Here is a 7308-nt window from a genome sequence, read left to right as displayed (position 1 = left end):
GCTGCTGCTAGCTTCTTGTCTCTCTGCTACCTGCTCCGTGAAGCTAGCTATGGGACTCTGCCTGGTCAGTTAATCCAGGAAACACAACTTGAAGCGGGCCGTGGTTGTTTGTTCTTCATGCTTATATATCGGAATATTGTGACTCGCTCTGCGCTTGGAACAGATGGTGCATGAATGTGGTTTTGCGGTAAGTGAAATTGGAGTGCTTTATTTATGGGGCGAAGCCTGCGAGCTAGTTCAGGCAGTCAACTCGAGCACTTATCCTGCATTCATACATAACGCCTCTTGCCACTCTACAACCAACCAAACAGAGTCTCCTTAATATGCCGCTCTATTTAACCTGCCAGATCTCTCTCTATGCATTGCTTGTTGCTGCTATTGCTGCAGCTACTTTCACGTCGCTGCTGCTTGCCTGCCCCACCACCACCCCAGCTTCCACCCCAGCTTCCACCTGTAGGCTTGGGGGTTAGTTATTCGATCATCACTCATCGTGCTATGTATATCTATGGAGTGATGATGCCCGAGCCTAGTCGCCAAACTTAACTATATGCTGCTTCTAATAAACATGTTAAAGAAACACGTGAGTTGTCTGACTGAAATGTGTTAATGATTTTAATCAGCTAGGTAATGAATGTTAACGGTACGTCTACACTACAGGCATCCAAAAATGCTTTCAACGCTTCGCCCATTCACTTGAATGGGGTGACGTAGAAGATTTTGAATCTTCGCCGAACTGCATTGTGGGGAGCATGGCATGGCTTTGCAAGCATCACGAGCATCTATCGGCATCAAAAGTTGAACAATGTTCAACTTTTGAGGCTCGATGCTTGGCATCAGCCAATCAAATCCCGTTTATGCAAATCCCGCCAGTGCAAGCGCAGCCAATCAAACCGCGTGCAAGCTGGGAGAGCCAGACCGCAGTTCATTTCCTCATATTCCAAACGAGATATTACGGTAGCAAATCACCCGGTTCTTTACGACCGGAACTATTTACCGGGATACAAACTGGAGGAACCAGGCATGGAGGGAGGTGGCAGAGACAGTGGGTGAAACTGATAGTTTTTTCGCCTGTTTGGAGAGTTTATATCCAGTTTACTTCGTTTTAACATTGCTATTGCTTTGTATGTCGGGGGCGGGAGATTCATGTGATTGGTTGCTCGCAAAAAATCGCCAAGCTTCCGACACGCCCAGCTCCAAGATTTTTTCATGCCTGTAGTGTAGACGGGCCGTAAGGCTTGGGCTAGCGTGTAAGCGAGTGGTAGCTACATCGGTGCTAACGATGCTAATCGTAGCCTCCAAGTTAAAATCATAGACTGTATATATAAAGGTTAAAACGAAATAGACAAGTGTTAAACGTTAAGTGGGATAATACTGTAGAACAAACGGCTTCTGTTTGAGGTTGATAAAATAAGGTCATCCTTGTAACTTAGAGAGATATTTTATTATGTAGGTAGGAGCTGTTTGCATCGCTAAGGTTAATTTAAATTGGCTATGCTCAAGTATGTAGACAAGCTAATGTCGAAGTAGTGTATGTGAAATCAACCTCACAATAAGATGTGTGTATATTACAATTATTAATGTCATATTTCAAGATGATTACTTAGATATTACAATATGGTTGGTTGAGTTGGAGTTCATTATTGAGCTTACACGTTAACGTCAAAGTCATCTGAAGAACGAACCCAAACCTTGTTGTTTTTATTAATTGCATTACATAAACAGTAAGCATTGGTAACACAGCTTCCAAAGTTACAGTAAAATAAAAAGGACCCTGACTCGGACAATACACAATCCAACATGTTCAACAGAAGATAATCAGTTATATTGTTTGTACACATGGTACTTTACATATATCTGTTTGTTTAAGGTGTCCATGTGATGCAGACAGGCTGGACCAGAGAGTGAGAGACAGAACTGGACTCCTCACAGCAGTATTTTTCATGCTGTACAAAGAATCAAGAAAGATATTGGTTTAAATGAATGAAGTATTGATTTTAATACACTGATATACATTCCATTAAACAATACTAGATCACCTACACATCAGTGAAGTTGAGGGTTTTTTCCATGCAAAAAGTTACATTTAGATGTGAACAAGCAATATGATTTTGTCAGCTTTCTAATTTAATGTATTGAAGGCAAAGATATGTAACACAGTGAGAACTGCTACTATTTATCTCTCAATATTGTCTGTAAAAAACGTGGTAAAAGTTATTCTTTCAGTGAGACAACAGAGCAAGCTTCTACAGTTGCACTACGTTTTGATAACAGTTAAATATTATTTTGATAATAATATACATTTCAATGTTGATGAACTTCATACTGTTCATTCATAATCTGATTGACTTTGTAGCTCACTGTTGAAATAAAAAAAAAAACATTACAATTACAAAATAATTATATCTACAGCCCCTAAACACACAAACACACCACTTTCATAAATAACACACTTGTTCTGCAATAATATGTTTTATTTTTCCTGTAATTTTTGTTAGGAAAGGACATGCCTGAAAGACACGACATTTTCTCCTTCTCTGAGGGTCAAGAAGAACATCCAAGAGGAAAATTAAAAACTGATGCTATGAGATTTTAAGACCAGTACACTAAGAAACTACTTTTATTGTAAAAACAGTCAGCTGATCGAATGCACCTATTTCCACATCTACACTCCATCAGCAGATTATTTATATTTGCCTCGCTTTATGAGCTTCACATCACTTGTGCCTTGTAACGCAGAGTTTGTAATGTCCCAAATAAATGGGGCCAATCTTCAGTCAGATGTGAATGTGTAATCTAACATTTTCAGTAAGAATAATGGACAAAAGGACTGCAAATACAAATACAATTTATTGAAATGTGAACCAAAAGTTAATCAAATGTTTTAAATAAAAAGCACATATGGACAGAAGGTGTAAACCTATTAAATGTACAAGTAAACACATTTAGTCAAATAAAGTGACAGACTAGGCCTGTGCAGTTGGAATCAGCTTTGCCCAGCATGGGCTCCTCCATCAGGCCTGGTCCTCCTCCACAGACAGGACGTCCATCACACGGAGGTTTCTCCCTGAAGTCTCTGCAGCTTTCTGGACACCACGCTGTCTCAATCCGTCCACACTGAATATGAGAGGGGGAAAATGAAAATAACAAATGCTTTAGACAATAAGAAACATAAAGTTGACTGTTGAGTAGCTCAGTTTTTTTAGATTGTCAATACTATTGCTGTATAACTAATATATCAGGTTAAGAGGCACATTCAAATAAAGATTGGTCTTTAAATGTTGTCTTTTCAATTGTTTATCTAAAGTCAAGGATCTAGTAGTTTTAATGATACAGTTTGGTTATTATGCTGTTTGGAGGAGGCCTCACAGGTAAGAGCACTAACTAGCTACCATCACATGTACCTTAGCTTGACTTAAATGTATTAAACATATAGTTAAGTGATATCAAAATATAAATAACTAATGTCATGCAAACATATTAATATTTGCTTGATTCCAGTGTTGAATTTAGCACAATTGCATACAAACGTTAAGGGATTTTAAGATTCTGAAGTATTATGCTGAAAACTCAATAACATAGATTGTTATTTATAGTTTTGCTGAGTAGTTTCATGTCCTCTTACCTTAGAAACGTAAAATGCCCACCAGTGTGCAGATGGGGAGCATGTTAGCTTAGCTTGGTAGCTTCAGCTAGCTCTGGAACTTTCAGCTAGGTGGCAGGAGGTCCCGTTTCGGCTCAGCCTCTTTGCCCTTATTTGGAGCAGGATGGAGTAGGCTGGAGTTGAACTCTGACGTCAGTGTCGAGCCGTTAGTGGCCGACTCCACCTACTAAGGGCTTCTCGGCAACTCTGCAGAATCCTATGGGTGACGTCACGGACCCTACGTCAGGGGCGGACTGGCCATTGGGAATACCGTGAGTTTCCCCGGTGGGCCGGTGCTGTGTGTGGGCCGGAGGGCCAAAAAAAAAAATATCCTAAATCCTACCGGCCCACATTTGTAAGTATTCCGGCCACTCCCTTTTTTTTTTTTTGCTTACCTAAATCCTACCGGCCCACATTTGTAAGTGTTCCGGCCCAGCCCAGCCCAGCCCAGTGGGGTGTGGCAGCCACTCCCCCTGAACCCCGTTTCCCTGCCAAACCCCTCTTTGGCAGGGAAACGGGGTTCAGGGGGAGTGGCTGTAGGGCTGTACCCGTAGGATAGAAAAGGGGGAAGTGACGTCTGACTCAGAGGTCGCGTGGCTGTGGAGAAGAACGTGTTGCCCACATTCTGTTACTGAGTTGAGGCTAGTTAGCTAGCAGGTTTATTGTTTTGGGTTCAGTCATTTTTGCCTCCACTTGCAACACACTCTCACTCCATAAACGTCCAGAAGCGACGCTTGGTCAGGGTCCCGTGGCGTGCAGTTAGGACGCTCCTAGGCTCCTTCAGCTTCATAAAGGGACGCAAATAGCTTTCAACTGATTGCAATGTATTCTCATCTGCTGCGGGATTTGACGCTCATGGAAGCACGGAATTCGTTTCTGTCAGCTGCCCTTAAAGGCAATGTGAGCGTCCATTCCCATTGGATAACGGAGAATTGTACACCCGGAAGTAAGTATTGCCCTTACTGTCGATTGATTTTACAGTGATATCTGCACTACTCATCGACTAAAAAACACCAGATTATCCTTGTTAATTACACAACATTGATTGGTTTAAATTGTGTGCAATGCTTTTGTATTTTTCCCCTTCGATTCGGAGAAAAAAATATTTTTTCGGAGTAAAGGATGGCAGAAGACACTACACTACCCAGAATCCCCAGCTATCGTTTAGGACTACACCATCTGCTCTGTTTGACAATCCCCGTGATTAGTTCTCAAGCTCTGTGATTGGTTGACCTCCAACTGCTTTCCATATGAAAAAAAACATTTCGTAAAAGATGAAATCATACTTTATTCAGCAGTGCTTGCTTTACTCTTTTAAAGTCATCACATGAATGCATTGTAATAAATGGTTTGGCTGCATTAAATATATTACACATCTGTCGCAGTTCTTTATTTTGATTTATCTACAGAGATCAGGCTCAGAATAGACTGAAAACTATTCTTTTACCGTTCAGTTTGAATTTCACAATAAAGTTAGTAGTAATATTTTGTTTTGATATTATTGTTTTTTATTAACTACTAGACCGCTGGGTCATGTTAAGACCATATTTTCTGTGTTGCTGTGGTTTTTTTCCATCGCTTTTGTGTTAAAAATATCAAAACAATAACTAAATATATCTGTCGTAAACTAAACCAGAAACAGCAGTATATTTTATTTTGTTAACACTGTAAACTTGACAGCTTTTTAACCCAAACCACCTACTGGTTAAAGGACGTTATTACACGTTTAGAGTAATGCAATGCAGGTAGATTGTGCTACCTGCTTGAAATGGGATGGAACCACGGCAGACTGTCCAAAACTGGATTTGAACGGGTCCACCGCGTCCCCCCCTCCACCACCCGTCCCCAGAACTACACATGCTGGCTATTGTGTTTCGCAACATGTTCTCTATCTATGGCACGTCTCTACTGGGAGTTGTAGTTTTAAAAGACGTTTTCGTATTTCACATAATAAGAAGTTGCCTATATACTGTGTACATCCCTGGAGGTTTAGGGGATAGGAAACACTCAAATTTAAAACATATAATTAATAAATGGGTGAAAATTGCTTGTGCCTATAATGGGCAGCATTAATATATATACCCACATGCCAGCTAAGGTCAAAAGAGCTTTATTTAACAGCTGGTCTTATGTTTGTGACCCCTCCTGTTGTTAATTGATAACATTGCATTACATTAATTGATAAGCCTGAAACATGCACTTGTCAAGGTTCAGAGCAGTAGCCATCGATCATCTTAAGATAAGATATACTTTATTGATAGCAAGTTGGAAACATTTGCGTTGCATCAGCATGTGTAACAGTTGTAAATATGCAGTGGTGTTTATTTGTAAATCATTTAGTATGGTCACACAAATTCTGTGTTTTATATTTAATAATTCTGTGTTTATTATTTATTGATTGTTCAATACCTGGCAAGGCCGGAGATGAAATATCTATATACATCCTATAAGAGTATAATACATATGTATAATATCAGTTAAAATAAGTGCTTCAACATAGTTAACATTGCTGGAGGTATGCACAAATATTGATAAATGTCGTGTGATGCACTATTGAGGAACCTGCGACCCAAGTATTTCATTCATTGCATAACTACACCGTTTGTGTATATCAATAAACCTTAGAAAATCTTGAAAGGGATGTGCAAAATCGTCATTATATACAGTCTTTAATTAACTATTAGTAGAGAATAACGAGTAATGAATATACTTTATAGGGATCCTATTAATATCTAACAATACAAATAATGAAATTCAATATCATGCTTTAACCACCAGGTGTCCCTTTCTATCAGCTGTGCACCTTTATGGTGTAAATACTGCCTATCTACCAATTGGATCAAATATAAAAGTCAGCCGAATTAGTGTTGATCCTGCAAGGAGACGTGTTGTGTGAAAAGAAATATAAGATGTTGTTTAATTGCTGATATATTTATGATCCACGTCACGTTTTCAGTGTTGGCGGCAGTTCCTCATGTTTGTCTAGAAGTCTTCTCATCAGGGCTCTATAAATAGACAACTACGGCAGACATATAATATTTAATGCAGCCGAACCGTGTATTACAATGCCGTTATGTGATGACTTTCAAAGAGAAAAGCAAGCACACTCGGAATAAAGTATTATTTAATTTTTTAAAAATGTTTTCGGTCTATTTGTTAATGACGATGTGATGTGAGATGTGAGACTGGAATTGCACAGGGAAAAATAACATATCTTTAGATGCAGATTTTTTTTAACTAATATGTTTGCGCTGTGGACCAACACTATACATTGACGGGGAAAGGGGTAACAATAAAGATAACACCATTAAACAGTTACAAAACATAACAGAAATAATATCGATAGCAGCGTCCCTAGCAACCACCTTGGTAACAATGAAAACGTTCTATGGACGCAATTTCCTGAAGTAATCTTCGTAATAACTAGCAAACTAAAGATCATACATCCACTGCACACATAATCTGAAATAACAACTCATATTTCTCGCATCAAATGACATCAAAACGCATTTTAATGTCCAAACTAACTTTAAAATAGGCATTTTCCACCGAGAATAAAACGAAGTTCGGCCATGTTTTTTTTTTCTGCAGGGAGAAATGTGAAGATCACGTGACATAGACGCCAGCCATTGGAATGAATGGTGAAAAAAAACGGGGTTTGTCAAGCA

The 7308-nt window shown here is 39.3% G+C and overlaps 1 long non-coding RNA gene across 1 annotated transcript; it reads right to left on the bottom strand.

The window, feature by feature from the left end:
* Window positions 1–2828: 2828 nt before the first annotated feature.
* LOC307030842 lies at window positions 2829–3937 on the bottom strand. The gene is made up of 2 exons (XR_013805802.1): window positions 3623–3937; window positions 2829–3114 (listed from the first exon to the last, which is right to left on the bottom strand). It is a non-coding gene; the product is annotated as an uncharacterized lncRNA (long non-coding RNA).
* Window positions 3938–7308: the final 3371 nt, after the last annotated feature.

This window comes from Notothenia rossii, assembly GCF_949606895.1.
Source record: "Notothenia rossii genome assembly, chromosome: 2".
Classification (NCBI taxonomy): domain Eukaryota; kingdom Metazoa; phylum Chordata; class Actinopteri; order Perciformes; family Nototheniidae; genus Notothenia; species Notothenia rossii.
This window is presented reverse-complemented; position numbering and strand designations above follow the sequence as displayed.